Source organism: Diabrotica virgifera, chromosome 9 (assembly GCF_917563875.1).
Source record: "Diabrotica virgifera virgifera chromosome 9, PGI_DIABVI_V3a".
Lineage (NCBI taxonomy): Eukaryota > Metazoa > Arthropoda > Insecta > Coleoptera > Chrysomelidae > Diabrotica > Diabrotica virgifera.
Window position 1 is genome coordinate 184,380,437 of NC_065451.1, and position 24,839 is coordinate 184,405,275.

The 24,839-nt window shown below is 32.3% G+C and overlaps 2 protein-coding genes across 5 annotated transcripts in view; one reads left to right on the top strand and one right to left on the bottom strand.

The window, feature by feature from the left end:
• The window catches only part of LOC114335610 (guanylate kinase), a 345,069-nt gene that overhangs the window by 286,221 nt on the left and 34,009 nt on the right, over window positions 1–24,839 (top strand). The window contains exon 1 of one of the 4 annotated variants that reach the window (XM_050661135.1): window positions 21,927–22,057. The exons of the other annotated variants lie outside the window; for them this stretch is intronic. The gene's annotated coding sequence lies outside the window, so the exon portion shown is untranslated. Of the gene's footprint in view, window positions 1–21,926; window positions 22,058–24,839 lie in introns of those variants that run through there. 4 annotated transcript variants of the gene reach the window in all.
• Window positions 1–24,839, bottom strand: part of LOC114337986 (thyroid receptor-interacting protein 11) — a 270,838-nt gene that overhangs the window by 92,139 nt on the left and 153,860 nt on the right. The window lies entirely within an intron of this gene.

Sequence of the window (24,839 nt, forward strand, 5' to 3'; positions counted from 1 at the left end):
CACGAAAATTGGTGAGCGGATTTTGATACTATCAACTTTTTCTGGATCTTATTTTTCATAGGTATTTCTAAGTACTTTGACAAGCATTTAGTACCTAAGTGTTATAAAATGCATCTCTTTCCCGTTATTTAAGCTTGAACCCTTAGATTTGAACAGTCGCGGAAAAAATATACATTTAATTACCAATTCAATTTTAGTGATGAAAACTTTTTTGTAAAAACTTACAGTTTTTGAGTCATTTATGAAAAATCGCTCTAAAGCATGCATTTTCTTTCCAAAAATTAAAATATTTGATCTTTAATAACTCAAAAAGTATTTATTTATTTTAATCACATTATATAACAAATTTTGCTTACAATTTGTCACTCTCTCGATTTGTGGGGTTATTTTTAATAAAGTAATTTTCACTCCCGAGAAGGGGTGACATATACCCCAGGCTAAAACCCCAAGTTCTTATTGTCAATTCGTGAAAATAAATGGCGATTTACCGAAATCGAAGGTAATAGTTGATTTTTACCTTCAGTGACTGCACTATAGAAAGAAAATGGCAATTCAATAATTGAGATGCGTATATTTTGCAAGCTCATAAATTATTAAACGATATGTAGTCGCCAAATAATTAATTTAAATTATTTTAAGAACAACTCTCTCTCTTAAGCCGGGAATATGGGGTCGTTTTCTTGCGAAGGGGTTGTAGCTCTATAATCGAAAGACGCGTGATTTAAGAGTTTATTCTTAGAATATAAGCTACACGAATTAAACTACTATTAACTGTTTTGTAAAAACTTAAAGTTTTTCAGTGATTTACAAAAAACCTCTTCAAAACATGCATTTTTTCACAAATAATTAAAATCTTTGATCTTTAATAACTTAAAAAGTATTGACTTATTTTATTAACTTTATATAATAAATTTTGCTTTTAATTTGTTCTTTTATTGATTTGTGCATTTATTTTTTATAAAATAATTTTCACCCCCGAGAAGGGGCGGTATCCACCCTCAGGGTAAAGGCGCAAGGTGGTACCATGTCACCTTTGTTTCTTGACGTATCCTCTAACTACTGACCAATTTTCGTGAAAATCGATGAAGGTTCACCGAAATTGAAGGTAATCGTTGATTTTTACCTTCAGTGACTGCACTATACAAAATAAATTGCAATTTACTGATCTAAATGCACGTAATTTGGAAGGTTATAAATTATTAAATGATATGTAGTCGCCAAATAATTAGTTTAATGCATTTTAAGTACAACTTTCTCTTAAGCCGGGAAGATAGGGTGGTTTTCTTGCGAAGGGGTTGTAGCTCAATAATCGAAATGCTCTTGATTTAATAGTTTATTCTTAGAGTATATAAGCTATATGAGTTATATCTGCAATACGATATATTTTAAGTTTTCTCAGCATCTTTCTCTTAAGTTAAATCAATTAAAGGGTTGTTTGGGGGTGAAGGGGATGAGCTCAAAAATCGAACGTATATAATTTCAAGAGCTCATAAATAGCTCGTAATTCTGCCGCAAAAACCGATTCAATATTCCTATTTTTAAGTAGTGGGGGGGGGGCTGACTCAGCCCCCCCACTAGGGTATTAAATTCCTGCTCAGTGGAACGAGCTCAAAATTTTTAGTTTGCGGAATATGAGGGCTCATAAATAGCTCATAAATCAGGGCTATTTGTTTTTTAATTTTTGGAAGTGGGGGGGGGGCAGCTCAACACGGGTGTCTATAATCATACTTAACCATATACAAATATGTGGTGGATACGACAAATATTCAAAATATCTCGATAAACACTGGCTTATCAAAAAAGTACTAAGAGACAAGAAAGTTTTAAAAATATTGTGTTTAACTAATGGTGCCACAATAATAATTTAATTGGAACGTACATAAAAGTTTGGGGGGGTTTAAGGGAACAAAACCCCCATAAAATTTTTATGGGGTGCACAAATTTCACTATAATTTTATTTTAAGATGTTGCTGCGATAAAAATTCCTCATGTGCATTTTCAATAAAAAACCTCTAGGAGTTTTCGATATATGAAAAAAAATCGATTTTCATTTTGTAACTTCAAAGGGCTGTAACTTTTTTTGTGTGCACTATTGTATATAGGTAAGTGAGGTTCAATCAACCTATTTTTGACCCCAGAATCTGTGGTATAATTTATGACCAATCTTTTCGGCACACCCTGTATATGAACAAAGAAAGTTTTTGCTAAAAAAAGTGTTATTTCAAAAGATAGAGTATGTGTTTTTATTTTGCAATAAACAAATTTATTTATATATATTGAAATGTAATAAAAATTAAAATGTATTAATCATTATCAAAGGTCATTGGAATGCCCAATCAGGGCAAACTATCCGCTGTCCTGCGCGTAGCACCAATAATTAATGTTTATTTAAAAAAATTCCTGACGCCGCGGTAGTTAATCGATTTTAATTTTGCAAATTGCAAATGAAAGTTACAGTACACTTCTATCTGCAAAAAAAATTTCAACTTGCTCTCTGCTTTATTTTCAGTCTTGTAACATTTTTAAAAAATGAATTTTTTTTGCGAAAGCTGGATTGCAAAATTTATTTTGCAAAATCTATTGAACCGATCTTAATGAAATTTACAGTATTGTTTTAATGTATCATATAGTTTTTCTGGTTAAAATATGAAGGTCCTAAGTGTAGCATAAATGGTTGAAAAACGTAAAATGCGAATACTTGTTTTTGTATGGTTTTTTCGCAATTATTGTTATTTTGCAACAAGGGTGACTATTTTTTAAATTTTTAACCAATTCTATGTTGTTGTAAATTTAATTACGTAACTTTTATGTCAGTACAACTTTTCTCGAAAATGAATACTTTTAAAGTTATAATAAAAAAACGAAGAAAAAATCGAATTTTTCCTTCATTTTTTGACATTTTGATTATTTAAACAATGTTCCGGACTTTTTTGGGAGGGAGGATAACGCAAATATTATTATTTGAGTTATTTACAAGCAATTTCTGCAAAAAAATTTGAGTCACCTCTCAACGTCCAAATGTACTAATATTTTTACAGATGCGCCCTGGTCTAATCGTCTGTGATCCAAGCACCTAGATATTTATAACAGGACACACGCTCAATCGCTGTATTATCTATTACAAGATTCGCTCTGATGTTCTTTGATTTCGCGATTACCATAAATTTAGTTTTTTTCAAATTAATTTTCAAGCCGTAACTGTTACAGTATATATTGAGACTTTGAACGAGATTACTGTGACTGCATATTGTAGAATTCCTTTCGCCTCCTTTATTCGGCGTCTCTTTGCCTTATAAATTGTAAAAGGCAGATATTAAGGATGTTATTTACCAGAAAGTGGTTCTACGAGAATTTTCAGATTTATTGTGTATATCTGGAACTTTTCATGTCTTTATTAACACCTTGACGGACACCTAAGTTTTTCAAAAATGGTCAATTTGTACAGTGCCCTTTTTGTCGATATTATTATTCAAAAGGATGAAATATAACTAGGGCGACCTGAAATTTTACTCCAAGTATTAAAATTTTACAGAAAATATTGTTTAAGTTTTAACGCTTATCAGCGTTCTGCCACAATATAAGACTAGTATTAAGTCTATCTTGGCGGAACGCTGATATGCGTTCGACGTCATACAGCGTTGTGCCTATTGTCGTTTTCAACCTAATACATGCAGTGACTCGACGTCTATCAGCGAAATATTTTTCATTAAGAAAACGTATTTAAATAAAGCAATATTTATTTAAAGAAACCAAAAAGACATAATGATTCTTAAAACGTATTCAGAAGTCAAAAATATTAATTTATATCAACATAGTTTACGCATAAAGCTAACTTATACAAAGATATCTAAAAAATTATTCTTGATTTTTTGTTATTTCGTGCCACTCTTCAAAACAGTCTGGACATAACGGAGGCTTCTGGGGACATCCTTTACATCTATATCCTGATTCTTTCCGTTGACCTTTTTTGGCACACAGTCTACACTTCAAAAACACTTTTTTCTTATTCGATTTTGCACTTGGAATGCCTGGATTTCTTTCAGGCCAATGATTTGCTAAGTTTGTTTCATTTGTGAAACATTCAGGCTCGTAGTTTGAATTTTCCGGTAACCTGTTATCATGTTTTTCTCGACGAACTAAATTCTTTGCTTCTAAACCTGGTGGTAACTTCAAATAGGATTTAATGAGACTGTCACGGAACTCTAAATATCTGTACGTCTTGGAATTATTTTTACAATATTTTCGGTATAAGTAGAAAGAGTTCCATACAGTTACATCTAATAAATGGAAAATTACCTTCTTATACCAACGTATCGTTTTCCTTGGCGTTGAATAAGTTGAGGTCATCTGATCACACCTGTCGATGCCTGACATATGACGATTATAAACATCAACTTCTTCAGGTTTTATTTTCTCATGGCCATATCTGTTTTTCACTTGTATCAATCGTGGGTGATTTCTTGTGGTGATAACAAGAACATCGCGCTTATCACGCCATTTGGAAACGTAGACATTCTTTTTACGCATCCAGAAATGTTCACCCTTCTTGAGTTTTTTCTTTATAAGTTCCTTGGGGTTATTCCTGCGATTTGACCGGAGAGTTCCATTAGTATGAGTTTTTAAGCTTAATAACTTTTCAGATAATATAGAACTATTATAAAAGTTGTCCATAAACAGTTCGTGTCCTTTCATGAGGTAAGGCTTCATCAACCTCATAACTATAGCTTCTACTTTTGTAGTTCCCACATCGGAAGCGTTTTGAATATCCCCACTATACATTTCAGTATTTAAAAGATACCCATCGGAGGTTGTCAGTTCATAAAACTTAATGCCGTAACGTGCCTTTTTATTTTTGAGGTAAACTCTAAATCCAAGCCTGCCACGAAAATGTAAGAGGGATTCATCTAAAGACAACTCTTTAGACGGTCCATAAGCATTGTGGAATTTGGCTATAAGCATGTCTAAGAATGCTTGAATCTTTTCTTTATGTTTTGCGGTTCTCGAAGAGCAATTTAAAGTTCTCAATATTTTTTCAAACCTTCTTCCTGACATAATGTAACTAAAAATTGGATGAAAGTACAATACATCTCCATATGAAAACAACCTGCGCATGTTTGAAGTTGTAATTTGACCCTGCAATAAACACAGTGCCAAAAATTTCTTCATTTCGTCGATAGTCACAGGTCTAAAACTATTATCTCGAGCATTCCTTGTTTTGGGTCTATTAGATCTTGTTAAATCTTCTCCATAATTGTTGGTACATTCCACCAAATAGCTCATTATGTCATCGGTAAATAGGTATTCAAAAACATCTTTTGGACTATCTTCTGCATTTAAATTAATTTTCAGACGATTAGTGGATTCATCAAAGTTGAAATCTGGTATATCTGCAGTTGTAAACTCCCATTCTGTATCTATGTCATCTGAAGAATCAGAATTTTGATTCTGCAGTGCTTGTAGGGGTATACTGTCTTGAGATTTCTGAATAATTTTCTGGGAATCCTGGTCCAATGCGTCGGGCTCTTCTACTTCACTTTCCTCTGGCAGATTATATTGCTGGGGATTGTGAAGAGTATTATTAGACGTCTCTACATTGGAGAGCTCGGGGAGTTCGTTTAAATCAGAGTCTTCACTTTCATCTGACTGCGAGGCAGACGACTCACTGGGTACATAGTTTTCATCTGAGCTGAACTCTCCCTCATAAGCAGCATCTGAGTTCTCTTCATCCGACGTAATATCGTCATACAGCTGAATCAACCGCTGCTGTTCTCTCTTATACGGGTCACGGTCCGCCATCTGAAAGCAAAATAATATATTTTAAATTATACATCCTACTATAATAACATAAAATATTAGGCACAAAAATATCACACTAAATAAATTTATTTTTTACTTACATTTTTCGAGTAAAACTCGTATTCAACCTAACCTAACCACGTGTTTTACTATCTGCGGCACAGTACAACACACACCGCATACTTCAATATAACTGGCGACGCTGTACAGCTTCGCGTGTGACTTAGCCGGTTAGATACTTTAAATGGGTGGGGTGAAATAGAGAGGTGGAATTTACCAGACGGGTAACAGATTGGAAGGTATAGATAGGTATTCTATGACAGTGGCTTACGTGTTACCATGTATTTATATTATAATTATAACGCGGTACAGCGTTCTGCCACGATATTAGATTTTGTTAAGGACGCTTCACAGCGTTCTGCCACAACACAATTTTAAAAAAAGACGCTGCACAGCGTCTCTGTCCATCAAGGTGTTAATTTTTACTTTACCTTCATATTATCATATCCTATTATCTTGCAATAATTGATTCTTAACAAATAATCATACTGTGTACGACAAAGTGTGATTTTAGTTATATTAGTTACACTTTAATATACTTACAATATTAACTTGTGTAATAGGTATGGTGTTTGAACACAATAGGGTATTGACTTCTGCCATCAAATATTTGCAAGAGCTGGTTTAGCAAATTTTGAAATTCTGTTATTGTAGGTCGTGATGTTGATTGTTTGATTGGTAAACAATAAATGTGTAGACAACATTATGTCTAATACATCTCAAAAACAAAACATTATGTATCAACACATTTATACGAATATTGCGTAATTTTGATATGAACAAGTGTTCAAAATATTGACAGGGTCAGTTTCCAAAAATATTTTAAGGAAAAACAAAGTTGGAAATTTTTTCATGTCAAGGTTGATTATACTCCGTTTAAAAATTGTTGATAGCCACAGTTTTTATGACACCGCTGATATGTAGTGACGAAGAATTTAAAAATCATTTGAAATTTTTTTGTCTCCAATATTGTAATAGTTTCTTCTTCTTCAAGTGCCACCTCCGCGACAGAGGTCGGCAATCATCGTAGCTATTCTCTATTCGAACTTTAGTGAAGGCTGCTCTGAAAAATTCATATGATGTACATCCGTACATCATATTATGATGTACGGATTCATCCGGGGGATTCTTAGCACCCTCTCCTCATTTAAGAGGTGTCCGGGACCGAGGGCCATTGTCTTTGGTTCCATGAGCATAATGTAATTTTCCTGGGGAAATATTACTGTAGTGGTTTCCCGTTGCCTTCTACACCGCTGTACATGCGCCGCAGTGAATGTCACCACGCCACATGCTGTCTAATTCACAGCCATTTCTAGTGCAGTCACTGAAGGTGGATATGAGCTATTACCTCCGATTTCGTTAAACCTCCATCGATTTGCATGAAAATTGGTGAGTGGTTAGAGGATGTCTCAAGGAACAAAGGTGACATGGTGCCAACTTGCGCTTTCACCCTGGGGTGGATGCCACCCCTTCTCGGGGGTGTAAATTATTTTCTTAAAAATAACCCCATACTTCGATAGAGGGACAAATTCTAAGCAAACTTTGTTACATAAAGATATTAAATTAAGTCAAAACGTTTTGAGTTATTAAAGATCAAAAATTTTAATTTTTCGCGAGAAAAAAGCATGTTTTTAATCGATTTTTGATAAATAACTCAAAAACTATAAGTTTTAACAAAAAAGTTATTATTACCAAAATTGAAGCTAATAAAAAATGAAATAAACTCCTTACTAGAAAAATCTGTTAGTTTTAACTAAAAGTGAATTATAGGTAATTGAATGTATATTTTTTTCGGCGAGTACCCAAATCTAAGTATTCAAGCTTAAATAACGGGAAAATAATGCATTTTATAACATAAACTTATTAAAAATTTGTCAAAGTACTTAGAAATATCTATAAACTGAGCCCCAGAACAAGTTGATTGAATTAAAATTTATGCTCCAAAAATATTTCAAAATTTATCTTTTAAAAATTTTTCCAAGAAATGTTATTGTGTTTCTTTCAATAACTCCGTTAATTTTAACGACATCATGTTCACCTGAAAACCATTTGAAACTTAATTCCAAGGGCTATTAAACCGCGTTAAATTTAATCTTAAAAACCTTTTACTTTTTTAAAAATAAAAGGTTAAATGGCCCCAGTTACATGGTTCTCGCAGCAAAATTTAATCTTTAAAGGTTTCTATCTCGGTTATTTTTTACCCTATAGAAATAGTAAAACTGGTAAAACATTCAATACAGAAAAAACTAAAATTTGGTTATATATCATGTTTTACGTTTATTGAGTATTTTTGGAGTTATTCTCAAAAGAAAATGAAAATTACGATAATTTTAAAAATTCTGTTTTTTTAATTATACCTTTTTTCAAAAATATGCATTCTAAAGCGGTCAAAATTGTGGGAATCATTACTTATGCTAATATAAAGAAATTATAGTAAGAATTACTATAAAATTTAATTTTTGTGGAAATGACGTATGCGTTATTTTTCACTTTTTCCTAAAAAATTCAAAACGGTTCTCTTATTTTTATCATAACTTGCGTAATTTGCTATTAACTTCTTCTGGAGCTGATCTGATAGGTATTCCGAAGTACTTTGACAAGTGTTTAGCAGGTATATTTTATAAAATGCTTAGTTTTCTCGTTATTTAAGATTGAATACTTAGATTTGAGTCTCGTCGAAAAAAATATACATTAAATTAACATGGTTAGTTTAGTTCTTCAAGCGATGAGTGTATTAAATTTTTTATTATCTTAAATTTTGGTAATAATAACTTTTTTGTAAAAGCTTATAGTTTTTGAGTTATACGTGGAAAACAGCTTTAAAACATGCATTTTTTTACGAAAAAATAAAATCTTTGATCTTTAATAACTCAAAAAGTATTGATTTATAAATAACTTTATATAACAAATTTTGCTTATAATTTGGCCCTCTATCGATTAGTGGTATTATTTTTAACAAAATCATTTTCATCCCCGGGAAGGGGTGGCATCCACCCCCAGGGTAAAAGCGCAAGTTGGCATCATGTCACCATTGTTCCTTGAGGTATCCTCTAACTACTCACCAATTTTCATGAAAATCGATGAAGGTTCAACGAAATAGGAGGTGAAAACCTTCAGTTACTGCACTATTCAGTCTGTCTGTGGTCAGTTTTGGATCAGCCAGCTGCCACTTTCCAGTGCTATTTTTATACAATCCCTAAAACCATGGGGCTGCCACCTCCGCCCTCCAGACCGTTGTGAAGACCTTCTTCTCAGCCCTGGATGCCGTTGTGGACTTCATCCGTGACCCTGGACAAATATCTATAGTTCCATAGATCCTTAGCAGGTACTAGTTTCCCGGGTCAGGAAACACCTGGAATCTGATTCACTTTCCGAAAAGGAGGTCCTACCCGCTACCCGCTGTGGACTATGCTGTTTTTAAAAGCCCATGTTTCAGTTCCATATGTCAGAACCGGCAGTATATACTGGTCGAAGGTTTTTACTGTTTGTAATATTGTAATCTTATCTGTGTAATAATACTGTTTGTAATCGACCAAATGCTGCCCATGCTAAGGAACATCTATTTAAATCAGCCTTTAGGCTAAGCTTTGTCAGTTAGTCAGTTCGATTTTTTGTCTGAAGTAAATAGGGTGAGGCAGATAAAGGGCCTATTAGAAATATCTCGAGAACTAAAGGCAACAGAATCATGAAAATTGGAATGAAGGGGTTTTGAAGAGTGATCTATTTAATGAAAATATTTTCATCTATTTTCTACTTCCGGTTATACCGGAAGTTGCTTATAACTTCGTTTTTTTAAATGGTACACCCTATATATTTTTACATTTTTGGATATTCCTCGATGTCTCCTTTCTTAATATATGAGGTTTTATATTATTATACAGGGTAGTTTAAAAGATAATTACGTGTTTTTATTAATTTCGTAGCAACTTTCACACCCTGTAGAATTATATTACTTTGACATCAAAAACTCTATTTACGTTCAGATGATTTTTAATATAGTTTACTATTGTTAAACATTATTAGCATAGCTATATATTGAATTTTAGTATACAGGGTTGGTCAAAACACGGAATGAATATTTTCTGAGTTTTCTTAAATAGAACACCCTGTATACACCCTTTTATTTTATAAGCATTCCCTATACCTAACTGCTTTAACTTGTGAGTTATTGGTGATTCAAGCCAAACATTAATTGCAACAAAAATACGTGAAATTTTATTAGGTTGGCCTTGAAAATATTCAGTCACAAATAATTTTTCGGAAATAAATACATATTAATCTAGACTGATCGTTAAAATTCCCAATAATGGTTGAGCTATCAAAATAATTACGTAGCTAAGATTGTTGGGCGATTAACAATTAAGCACAAATTAAAGCAGTTGGGTATAGGCAATGCTTAAGAAATAAAAAAGTATCATAAATATCATTTCATTACAATACTAAAATACAGGGTGTTCCATTTAAGAAAACTTAGAAAATACTCATTCCGAGTTTCGACCAACCCTGTATACTAAAATTCAACAATTAGCTATACTAATAATTTCTGACAATAGTAGACTATATTAAAAATCATTTGAACATAAATAAAGTTTTTGATGTCAAACTACTCCAATTCTACAGGATGTGACAGTTGCTACGAAATTAACAAAAAAACGTAATTATCTTTTAAACTACCCTGTATAACAATACAAAACCTCATATTTTAGGAATAAGTCTTCGAGTAGAACCCAAAAATGTAAAATATACAGGGTGTCCGATTAAAAAAAAAACGAAGTTATAAACAACTTCCGGTATAACCGGAAGTAGCAAATAAATGAAAATATATTCATTAAATAGATCACTCTTCAAACCCCCTTCATGCCAATTTTCATGAGTCTGTTGCCTTTAGTTCTCGAGATATTTCTAATAGGCCCTTTATCTGCCTCACCCTGTATACATATACGACTCAACCTTCTCATAATTATTGTCCAGAGTTATATCCTAAATTATATCTAGAGGTTTGGTAAAAGCAATAAAGAATTGAACCTCCGAAAAAAAAAAGACAAGACGGATATTAATAATTCTTTTTGCATTCGATTCGTGAATGCGCCAGGAAACTTTGTGACCCGAAGCCATGATATAATATTGAAAAACTGCATACAAAAAATGCATTCTTAAAGTGCATCTCAAACAGACAATAAATAAAATTCACTCACACAACTCGTCAATTATCAGCGGAAATGAGTTCAGTTTTGTAACTCAAGAGGTTTTTGGGGTCGCTGAAAACGAATATGACGTCGAAAGTGATCTCAGGATTACCTGGTACCCAGGGTACCTACTGTTTACCTCGTTTTAAGGAGTTTTCGGCAAATTCATTAAACAATTAGTCAAAAATCATTCCTTGGGGGTTTTTGGGGTCGTTAACAACGAATATCCCATCGGAAGTGATCTCCGGAGTAGATCAGTGCCCAGGGTACCTACTGCTTACCTCGTCTTGTGGAGTGTTCGGCAAAAATTTTTTTAAAAAATTTGTCAAAAATCATTACTTGGGGGGTTTTGGGGTCGATAACGACAAATATGACATCGAAAGTGATCTCCGGAATACCTGGTGACCAGGGTACCTACTGTTTACCTCGTCCTCTGGAGATTTCGGCAATTTCATTAAAAAATTAGCTAAAAATCATTACTCAGGGGGTTTTTGGGGTCGCTGACGACGAATATGACATCGGAAGTGATCTCCGGAGTACCTGGTGCACAGGGTACTTACTGTTAATCTCGTGACTAATGATTTTTGACTAAGTTTTTAATGAATTTGCCGAAATTACCAGAAAACGAGGTATACAGTAGGTACCCTGGGCACAAGGTACTTCGGAGATCATTTCCGATGTCATATTCGTCGTCAAAGACCCCAAAAACCCCCAAGTAATGATTTTTGACTAATTTTTTAATAATTTTTTTGTCGAAAACTCCACAAGACGAGGTAAACAGTAGGTACCTTGGGCACCAGGTACTCCGGAGATCACTTCCGACGTCTTATTCGTCGTTAGCGACCCCAAAGACGTTTTGACTAATTTTTTAATGAATTTGCCGAAAACTCCACAAGACGAGGTAAACTGTAGGTACCTTGGGCACAAGGTACTCCGGAGATCACTTACGACATCATATTCATCAACTACTATTTTTAATGGGAAATAAGCCACAATTTTATCAAAAAATGATTTTATTAACGTTTCGAAGCCCAAATCGGGTTATGTTGTCAAAATACAAAATACTACTAAAATAAACAAAAATGTTGTTGGTCAAAACGGCAAAAATGTTGTTGCTAAGTAAAAAAATTCTTCTAATAATTTATTTAATCTGACTCATTTTTATTGGCAATTCAGACGTATATTATACATTTTAAAGTAGAAGACTTTAAAATGATATCGCCAATATTTATGAGTTGCGTTCCTGGGACGACTTTACTAAAAGATAGTTCATTCGATTACATGAAATCAATCCCAACTCAAGAATATCCGTCACAAAAAAATCATAGCATGTGATCTGTCTTCAAAAAGACAACCAAATGCAACGATGACAGTAAAATTCTCGCGTTAGAGATTCCATAGTAAATCACGAGGGTAAACCAGGAAAAAACCTCGTGATACTATCCCGACATCGTACGTATTTGGTCTTATCTTTAATTTACTTTCAAAAAACTAATACCAAATTCTGACTTTAATATGTTTAAATTATAAATAATATTAATAGTACATAGATATACAATAAGTAATATTAAAATATAAAATTTGTACTAACTCGATATCTTATTGACTTACTAATCGTGGTATTTTCTTTCTACTGACTTCCTCTTTCAGTATTAAGTATGAGTAACCACATCCTACTGCATTCTACCGAGGAATTTGCGACACAATTGGTTTCATTTAGCATAATTAGAGCCGCTTCTTTGATTTTTCTCTTTTTACTATCTGATTCTTTCAGGACTATACTTGAATCTCTCCACTGAACTCTATGTTCATTATCCCATGCGTGTTGACATATTTGAGATCTATCAAATTCTCTATTTTTAATATAAGACTGATGTTCACTTATTCTAACGTTTAATGGTCTTGATGTTTCACCTAAATAAAATTGTTCGCATTCACAAGGTATTTTATAAATGCAATTCTTTGTTCTTTCTTGTTCATTGTTAGGTTTAGTTTTAGATAGAATAGATCTCAATGTGTTTGTTGTTTTGAATGTTGTTGAAATGTTGAATTTATTTCCTATTGTTTTAAGCTTCTTGGATAGTCCTTTTATATATGATATTGATATATTCCTCGTGTTATTTCTTGTGAATGTTCTAGGATCCCGTTCTAAGTTGTTCTGTTCCATTCGATCCAATCTTGACAATTCCTTATTTATAAACGATAAAAAAAATTTTAATAAAACAGATGTTAACAATTGTTTTTCTTCTAAAAATGAATTTTCGTTAGAACAAGTAATTTTGGCTCTATCATATAAGGATTTAATGATTCCCTTTTTAACGTTGATGTTGTGATTTGATTTGTAATTGAGATATCTGTTGGTGTGTGTTGGTTTTCTATACACTTGAATCTCATATCCAGTATCCTTCTTTGAGACTAAAACATCGAGGAAAGGTAAAGTGTTATTATATTCCTTTTCCATTGTAAATTTTATTGCCTCTTCTTGATCGTTTATAATATTCAGGAATGTATCCAACAATTCTGATCTATGAGGCCATATTGAAAACACATCATCTACATAAATCTCCACCATACTATGGGTTTTAAATTTTGTTTAAAAATGATATTAGTTTCGAAATCCTCCATAAATATATTAGCCAATAATGGAGATAACGAAGAGCCCATTGCTAGACCAAAATTTTGTTTATAGAATTCATTATTTAGTTGAAAATAGGTATTATTAGTACATAATATCAATAACTCCATTATAGCTGATACACTTAGTCTTGTCCTAGTTGTTAATTTATTATCATTTTCCAATTTCGTTTTAATTATGTTTAAAGTTTTATCCAATGGCACATTTGTAAATAAACTGTTTATGTCAAAACTTACTAAAATATTATTTGGATTAAATTCAATATTTGATAATTTGTTTAAAAAATAGCTTCAGAACGACATCATATTCGTTCTCAGCGACCCCAAAAACCCCCGAGTAACAAAATTGAACTCATTTCCGCCGATAATTGACGAGTTCTGAATTTTTTTATTGTCTGTTTGAGATGCACTTTAAGAATGCATTTTTTGTATGCAGTTTTTCAATATTATATCATGGCTTCGGGTCACAAAGTTTCCTGGCGCGTTCACGAATCGAATGCATAAAGAATTATTAAGATCCGTTTTGTCTTTTTTTCGGAGGTAATAAGGCCGATTATAAGGCTTTTATAAGGTCGATTTTAGTGCTTTATTGCTTTGCCTAGTTCATAGTTAGTTGGTTAAATATTCAGTTTTTGCTAGATTTATTTTTAATCCTGTTTCTTTTGATTTGATATTTGTAAAGAGGTATGCGCTGATTTAAATAGTGGGTTTTAGAATACCTAACTGTACAACCACATCGATAAAGCAAACTAGACACCAGCGAGTACGTGTGACAGGTTTAATTCATTACTTAAACATTTTATTGTATATATTTCATTACTACAAAGCATTAACATTATATTATAATGCACAATTTAACTGTACCTATGAAGCAATTAAAAACACAAAAGGATTGAAAAGTCACTAAAAACAACAGGCTCCAATAAAATTAATCGGTTCGTGAGCCTTGTACCAAATTTACGGTATAGTTTAAAACATTTCCAAAAACCCGCATTGTAGTAATCTACCTACGGAATGAATAATAAAAAAGCCGAAATCTATTTTTGTTTGACTTTTGACAATATCTATTGCGGTAAGTGACCCGAGAATGCGTTTTCATATAAAAATAAATTTTCACCATGACCGTCTCAACAAAAATACGCGGTTATGTGAAAATAAATGACAAAAAAAATATTATCAAATGAAACGAGGATGAATTTCTTCGTATTCTGCAAAATTTACAATGGAAGAAACATATTATCTTTCTGTTCTTTAAGCCAAGCCGCACACCAAAGAAACATTAAACGAAAAACATGAAACATGAAACGAAAAACATGTTTCATGAAACTAAAACACTGCTAAACAAATCTCAAAGTCCGCCTACCAATGAAACGAGTGTGATTCATGCTCATGACACATTTTTATTTTCGGAGAGTTTCATAAATGGCCGGACGTATATTTGTTTAGCAGTGGTTTATTTCCATGAAACGTAATTTACGTTTCATGTTTCTTTGATGTGCGGTCGGGCTAAGGCAGGCCGCACATCAAAGAAACATGAAACGTAAATTACGTTTCATGGAAATAAACCACTGCTAAACAAATATACGTCCGGCCATTTATGAAACTCTCCGAAAATAAAAATGTGTCACGAGCATGAATCACACTCGTTTCATTGGTAGGCGGACTTTGAGATTTGTTTAGCAGTGTTTTAGTTTCATGAAACATGTTTTTCGTTTCATGTTTCATGTTTTTCGTTTCATGTTTCTTTGGTGTGCGGCTTGGCTTAAAAGACACATTTTCTTAAGCCGTCTGTTAGGTTTAAAACAGACGAACCACTCTGCAGCGCTACTTCTGTGGCGCCACAAAGCAGTGGCGTGCTGAAACTTTTCAAGCGGCCCGGTGATTTTATAGAAAAGCGGCCTCTTATCCTCATTTTACCTTCCATTATCAGGATGTTTTATTCGTTATTTATAAAATCAAAAAAACAAAAATATAAATTATTTTTAAATCAAACATAAAACTTTAAATACAACGATTTTTTTAAAATTTGCTATATTGTTTTATTTAAGAATAAGCAATCTTATAAATAATAAATTACATGTATGACAATATTGTATGCAGTAAGGCAGATACTATAATTTCCTGAAATATAATATGAATTTGATATAATTAAGATAAAATAAAATTTTGAGAATTTTTCAATTATTTATTAAGTTGAATTTTAGTAAATCAATTATACAAGAAACTACAAATACAATTACAGAGCAGATACTTTAATTTAACAACATTTAAAATGTTAATATAACGCAATAATCTAAATATTCTTTGCAATTATTTCATAAAATAATTACTTAACACTCGATCAATAATTTCCGCATTAAAGTAGATTTTTGAGCAAATTTGTCGATTATTTCATCATTTTTAAGCTCATGCAAAGCTTCTTTTTCTATATCCATTAGCATAAATGTTTCCAAGTGATCTCGTGTTAAAGTATTTCTTAACCGATTTTTTATGTATTTCAACGTTAAAAAACTTCTTTCGCTAGATACTTGAGTAATTGAAAGAGTTAATAAATGCTTATATTATACTATTTAAATTTGGATAAGCACACTGATATGTTGTACTTATGCAAAACAGCGTAAGAGCAAGCTATACAATCTTTACACTTTTTAGTACCACACGGAGATGAAGTTTTCGCGACATCAACATTGTCATTTGTTACTTCATGTTCATTATCACTTAGATTAACATATTTATCATTAACTCGATCTTCTATAATTTCAGTAATTTGCAAAATCCTATTTTTTATGCAATCCATTTATCAGCAAAATCCACGAGTTAAATGCCGTTAAAGGTATACCATTTTTTATTGTATCAAAATTTCTAGGATGTAGAGTGCTTACATCATAAAACAATTTGTCTTGATCAAATCGTTTTTCAATACTTCCAATAATTCGGTCAAAAATGTGCAAGACGTTTTTCCATTTTTTATTCTGCAGAGTACATACATGTTTGAAGAAATTGGAAAACCATAAACATACTTGTATGTATGAAAATAAATATTATCTGTAGCAGTCTATTTATGTATATAGAGCCTTATTTATTTACTTAACTGTATTTTACAATTAAAAAAATTGAATTATTTTGAAATGTTTTAATATTATTAACAAAATCAACATTCGATTAGAAATTAAAAAAATATTTTTTTTGTTATATTTAAATTTTTTTGTGAAAAACTCCTATTTGACCGGCCTCAAGAGGCCGCGGCCTCTCGGTGATTGCACCGATTCATTTATATGGCCAGCACGCCACTGCCACAAAGTAGCTTCCGATGATTAGTCGTAAATTCTTATGTAAATTAAACGTGCCATTTCAGACGAGCGACAGTGGTTGGCCACGGTCGCCCATTCTCGCTACTGTCGTGTCCACTACAAAATCATTGGGGCTACAAAAATCGCTAGTCCAGTCGGGTTAGACGAATAACAGGCCTAACCTTGCATTAGGAGCTGCCCCAAATTTTATTTTTCTAATCTTTAGGGGGGGTCAATAGTAGTGTAAATTTAAAATCTCGACTGAATTCCACCGTTGCGTTAGCTCCATCTTGATTTTAAACTAGAACCGTTTTTGCTCAATATCTCCGCCATTTTCAACTTTTCGACAACTAGTATACGAACCAAAATTGATGAAAATGTGATTTTATATAATTTCTATTATTACAATTTTTTCGTGTGATGGATATTTTCCGAGTTATGGCGGAAAATATTGACAGTTAGAGCATAGTTATTGAATTATTTCGTTTATTAATTTTACGACAAAAATGTTCCTATACAAAAATAGAGAGAATTAAATTCTACACAATTTTGATTTCTTTCATTTTTTTGCTAAAATTAATATTTAAGGTAGTACGTATGCGAAAATGGCGCAAGCGTAAGACCTGATTTACGCCTACGCCATTTACAACTAGAATTGTTCAAAATATGATTTCCTTTCAAAATATAATTTCTTTTTAACAATTTTTTTTCATGCGGTTGATATTTTCCGAGTTACATGGGAAAATAGTAAAGAGTGGTGGTGAGGCATAATTATTGAATTTAATCTTGTTTCCGAGCTGCTTCAAATTTAAAATCTCGACTGAATTCCGCTGTTGCATTAGCCGCCATATTGATTTTAAATGAGAACTGTTGTTGCTTAATATCTCCGCCATTTTCAACTTTTCGACAAAAATGGTGGGAACTAAAATTGTTGGAAATGCAAGTTCCTACAATTTCTTTTGCACAATTTTTTTATGCGATCTTCTCCGAGTTAAGAGGGAAAATAGTGGAATCGGAGGGGAAGCATAATTATTGAATTGTCTCAATTATTATTAACTTTACGACATAATTGTACACAAACAAAAATAAAGAGAATTATATTTTATACAATTTTTGAAACTTCCAATGAAACATCAACCAAACTAAGTACATAAAAGACATAAATAATAACTTATATGCATTAAGTTCACTTAGTTTTATTAACTAGCGGGTTTTATTGGTTGAATTTGTCTGTCGATATTTTAAGTTTCATGTCAGCTAATATATTTTAATATTTCAACAATTTTTTTTAAATTTTGGACCCTGTTGGGGGGAATTTTCCCATCCCCCCCTTCTTGTAGACCCGTCACTAGTACTCTCAAAAAATTGTAGTAAATCGTAATTGCAACAATTTCAGTCCTTACACTTTTTGTCGAAAAGTTGAAAATGGTGGAGATATTGAACAAAAACAATTGCTATAAAATCAATCAGGTCTTACGCTCGCACCTTTACCGCATACGCACTACCTTAAATATTGATTTTATCAAAAAAAAACGAACGACATCAAAATTGTACAAAATTTAATTCTCTTCATTTTTGTATAGGTACACATTTGTTGTAAAACTAATAATAAACGAGATAATTCAATAATTCAATAATTATGCTCTAACTGTCACTATTTTCTCCCCATAACTCGGAAAATATTGACCACACGAAAAAAATAAACGAAATTATAGAAAATCGCATTTCAACAATTTCAGTTTCTACACTTTTTGTCGAAAAGTTGAAAATAGCGGAGATATTGAGCAAAACCGGTTCTCGTTTAAAATCAATATGGCGGCTAACGCAACGGCGGAATTCAGTCGAGATTTTAAATTTATACTAATATTGACCCTCCCTAAATATTAGAGAAATAAAATTTGGGGCAGATCGTAATGCAAGGTCAAATGCTATCCCGACTGGGCTACGCCTGTTTCAGCCACTTTCTGGATCCACTCAGTAGGTAGCGCTGCAGAGTGGTTCGTCTGTTTTAAACCTTTTAAATCCCTTGTACTGTAGCCAACTGGATTATTGCACATCTTCTATTTACTTCCCATTCCAAATTCTAGAATATAAGAAAAAAGGATACCAAACGGGAGAAAAACAACTTAACATAATCTGCTATGCAGACGATGCAATACTAATCTCTCAAAGTGAAGATGATTTACATCGTATACTGCACCAATTCAATATAACCGTCAGAAATTTAACATGTTAATTTCCCCAAAAAAGACGAAATGCATGGTTAAAATCTACGACATAATCAGTGACGTCAGTTGCGATGTATACGCATATCTGGTTTATTAAAAGAAAGCGTTTGATCGAGTAAAGCACGCCAAGATGATGCGAATACTGAAGATCTGAGAATAATAATTAGAAACCTTTACTGGAATCAGACAGCAAAACTCAGAGCTGAAGGTAAACACCCCGAATATGTGAAAATCATGCGAATATGGAATGAGTTAAAGCTGTATTTTGTCTACTCAAATCTTCAATCTCCTGTCTGAAAGAATATTTATCGAAGTTTGACACGAAACTTGAAAAGGTATTCTACTAAACCGATACCTGCTAAACAATATCAGATATGCGGATGACACCATAGTATTTGCTGACGACATAGAAGACTTACAAGTCCTTATGAACAAAATCACGTATCACAGTCAACAATATGATCTCAATATAAAAGTTAAAAACACAACACTTAGGATCATTAGAAAGAACAAGCTGAAAATGCGAGCATTATCGTAACGAAAACTTTGTTTATTTACGTATTTAAATTCATAATATGGAAAATTACTATTACGAAAAGTTGTTTAGAATTAAAAATTATGTTTCAATTTGCAATTACATAATATGTAATTATATCATTCTAATTTAAATATTGTGAACTATAAAGATACTTTACTCAAAATTCATATTTTTTATATACCGAGTATAAAATTAATAAAATTTTATATGTGATGGTTGCATCATAAATCTTAGACCATGAAGAGATTTTTATGAAGAATAACTTTTTCCACCTACCTCTACCGAAAGTATACTTATCCGGACCTAATTGTAGGGAGAAAAGTTGTACTTTTCCTCCCTAGGGAGGAAAAGTAAAAGTGACGTCATGGTATTTCATTCATCAAATATAACTTATTGACGCCCTGTACAATATCTATTTTCTATTACGTAAGTATCTATACATTTTAACGTTTACTTAAAAACACTCTGTATTTTGCAGAATGGTAAAAAACAGTAAATTGTTATTCTGATTTAACAATGTTTACATTAATAATTTGACTTATATTTGACAGTTGACAGTTATATTGTACCTACTTGTTAGTTTTAGTTCTAATAAATTTTGTTGGTAAGTTACATAAATAAATTAAGTAAAAATTAAAAAATTACTTGTTATTTGAGGAAGGTGGAAAAACCATATGTATAACATGGGAGTAAAGTGCCTTTTCCTCCCTTGAATGATTACTGCCCTCCGCTACGCGTCTGGCAGTAAACTTCATTCTCGGGAGGAAAAGTAGCACTTTCCTCCCTTGTTATACAAATAGCTATTCTTCGTCAAATTACAAATGCAAGAGTTATAAATGAAAATGATGATTTAAAATAAACCTTATTTTCGTTTTCAGCACCATCAAAACCTTAGGTTAGACGAAAATTAGCCATTCACCACACCGTGGTCAGTATCTTGAGAAATAAGCGTTATTTTAAGAGTGCCACTCGTCTATAAAGTCACATAACTTTTTTCTTATTGCATACTTTGACTTGAAATTTTCCAAAAAACTTCTTCATGAATTATATTTTATTCCTGTGTTGGTGAAAATTATACACTAAAAAGTTTGTCACTCAACTTTTTTACGTAAACATGAAACTAACGAAATCTGACGACAAAATGTTTAAAAATTAACAACTTCTCTTTTAATTTGTTTAAACAATTTGAATAAAGCACATTGTTATTTAAATACTTCAAAGACGACATAGTAAAATTTTCAAAAGGAAATATAAACATTTTAGATATATCCCGTATGCACGCCAATGGTGAATATAAAATTCTTAATTGTAGGCCAAAAAATGCGCAATAACTACCTCTTAAAATCTACCAAATTTCATTTGCATATCACAAACTGTTTTAGAGCAATAAATAAATCGTCAGTTTGTAAGAACAATTTCAACACCCCCTATCTCGGAAACGAAGCATTTACGGGCATACGTTTATAAAGCAAACTCATTATTTTATCATGCAGAATTACTCCTTAAAGTTTGCCGTACTTATTTAAAAACACCCTGTATTGACGAAAAACAAGGGTAGTTGTTAAAGTGCCTAACTTTTTTATTATCCAACATAATCGAATGAATCAAAAAACAGAATGTTAAGAAAACCTGAGGCTATAGTTGGGTTTTAATTTCAGTATTTTATAAAAGCTAGAACATTTCACAGGGTGTTCCAAAGTTTGAGAAAAAACACAGTTTGATTCGTACACCCTGTATACAATGACAATGTACCTGTCTAGCAACAATATTATTACAGCGATACTGATAAAGAATAAGGCTATAACATATTAAAAAAATTACTTAAATTGGATATCAGGTTTAGGAAATATAAGTCATTAAAAATGACCCATTTTTTGGGATGCCCGTTTTTTGTACCGGTGAGCGTAGATTGATACAAAAATTTTATAACGATTTGATTTGCAAGAATTATTTTGAAACAATTTATAATGAAATTTCCTGAAAAAATAAAAATCAGCACCTTAACAAATTAGTCCTGACTATGCCTCTGGTTGCAAATGTAGAAAAGAAAATATTTTTCTTTTCAATATTTGACCAATACTCGTCAATGTAGGAGTATTTCCCGTCGCGAGGAAAACCAGTGTTGAAATTTTCGGACAGTTTTCATTTGAATCGTTAGGGATTATGAAGCTTCAGCTGGAAAAGTGAAAAGCGCGCATGTTTAGAGTGGGACACGACAAATCGAAAACGATGAATATTCCTTCGGTAGAAATCCTTCGAAGGCCTTTCTGGTAGGTCGTGTTTCGTGCGCAAAGACGTCCAAACAAATCCTGCTGTACAAAAGAAGTATGTATTTCTTAGTGGATATTTAGTTTTTCAATGGAACTGTAGTGTCTGCATGGTAGTAGAAGCTTAGGCACATATATTTTTAAAAGAATTTGATGCAAATATATAAAAAGTAAGTGAAATGCGAGATGAGCTGTATACTTTAAAATATAAATGTAGTCTTTTGTACCGTGATATCCTTAATCTAGTCTAGAGGAAGATGAAAATTATGTTCAATGGTCGTTTTACTGATTTTTACTGATATTGTTCTAAAAGGTATATGAGTGATAGCTGACAAATCCTTGAAGACGGTCAGCTGATTTTGTTTGTTTTTGTTTACACAATCATAAAAAGTGAAATTTTTTTTGCCTTTAAAACGTTGCTTATATACGCCTGGACCCCGCGTACCAAAAAAAGTTGATTAATAGCAAGCTGAAAATTTGTTAATAGGTTAACGGTGTCTAGTCGGACAAACTTTGATGTATGGGAACACTGGAACAGGGTAAGTTTTAATTGTGGAACAGGTTAAAAATTTGGAATGTCAGACTACGAAAACGTGCCACGTATTTTGTCGGACGGAAATTCCAATTGATTTGTTACCCATTCATTAAACTCTCGAGCAAAAATCAGAATTTTTATTTATCATCAACTTTGCATTTTAATAAGTCCGATACGTAGAACATGTCAAATGACAGGAATTATATTAGTGATAAATAGTCTTGTTGCCAGGGGGAGTACAACGGCCTCTTTAATTCAGATGGACTTACCCAACTTTTTTTTATGTATTTTGACCCGTAGAACACGAATTTTTTGGGTAACAGTTGATCCGGATGTCGATACGATGTTATAAACAAAGAACTTGAGGAATTACATAACAGCGATTTTTCCCAAAACAAAACATTTTTTTGTATTTTTTGGGTGATTCTCAGCAAAAAATGGTCTTACAAGTTTTTTTGTAGGATGCATAGTTTTCGAGATAAACGCGGTTGAACTTTCAAAAAATCGAAAAAGTGCAATTTTTGAACCCGAATAACTTTTGATTAAAAAATAGAAGAGCAATTGTGCTTACTGCATTTGAAAGTTCAAGGCAAATTCTATCGGTTTTGATTATTTGCATTGCTAAAAATTAAGTTTTTATTTGTTAAACAAAGTCACAAACACATAGTGTTTCCCGTGCCCAATGCATGCGTTTTAATGTACGTAATCTACGTAGAAATTGTCTGTATGCGCGCCCACTCGTTGGATTTCAAATGAGAAATGCATTGAAAACATCATCACTATGTGTTTATGGCTTTGTTTAACAATAAAAAAATTAATTTTTAGCAATGAAAGTAATCAAAACCGATAGAATTTGACTTGAACTTTCAAATTCGGTAAGCAGAATTACTATTTTATTTTTCAATCAAAAGTTATTCGGGTTCAACAATTGCAATTTTTCGATTTTTTAAAAGTTCAATCGCGTTTAGGTCGAAAACTATACATCCTACGAAAAAACTTGTAAAAACATTTTTTGCAAACTCAAAAAATACAAAAAAATGTTTTGTTTTGCGAAAAATCGCTGTTATGTGATTCCTCAAGTTCTTTGTTTATAACAATCTTATCGACATCCGGATCGACTGATACCCAAAAAGTTCGTGTTCTACGGGTCAAAATACATACAAAAACTTGGGTAAGTCCATCTGAATTAAGCAGGCCGTTGTATCCCCACTGGCGACAGGACTAGCAGCCTGATTTTTGCATGAGAGTTTAATGAAAGGGTAACAAATCAATTGAATCAATGGAAGTTCCGTCCGACAAAATACATGGGATGTTTTTGTAGTCTGACGTTCCAAATTTTTAACATGTTTCACAATTAAAACTTCCCCTGTTCCGGTGTTCCCGTACATCAAAGTTTGTCCGACTAAACACCGTTATATGCACTGTGGTGCATACAAAACTTTGTCATACCGGTTCATTGCATCAATTAAAGTTTTAATTTTATTTTATATTAATAAGAAATAATATTGTATCGCAGCAGGTATTTAGTACCGTTGCTAGCAAAGTGATGTTGGTTAGCAATTTGTTATTAACGCAAACAAAGTTTTTCTATGTGACTTTGTCAAAAAAAGTCAGAATGCAAGAGATATTCGATATTTCTGAAGAAATAGTTAAAAAAGCCAAAAAAGCGACTGAGAATCTGTTACCGAAAAAATCCAAAGAAATGTACGACAAGGAATATGCTAGATTTCAACAATGGATGGCAGAAAATAATACTGAATACGTAAATGAGACCGTACTACTGGCATACTTTGGAGACATGTACTTTATGTGGTTCGTAACTAAGTTATAAATACACAATATTAAACCGGTATGACATAAAAATTATTAACATTTATAAATTACGGTAAAATAAGGGTTTTTTGCAATTATCTCGGTCAATTATTTATGCATTTTAATTTAGAAATTCGCAAATTAAAGAACTTTTTATAATCTACAACTTTTATTTGGACTATTTTTCTCTAAAATGTATAAGAAACGCTTTATAGGTAAAATAGTTATTTATGAAACAGTTCGTGAAGTATACTTTTTGCCAACGCACGCGATTTTTAGAGCACGAGCGACAACGGAGCGAGTGCTATACATCGCGTAAGTTCGCAAAAAGTACTTCACGCACAGTTTCATATAATATTTTATCTACGACAAACAAAAAAAAACTGTAACTCTTCGTCACTGGAATTCATTTCTATTCTACAATTTTTAGAACTTTGACATTTAAAAATCCTAACTACTTTCAAACCACAAAACTGTCAAAAATTTTCATTGC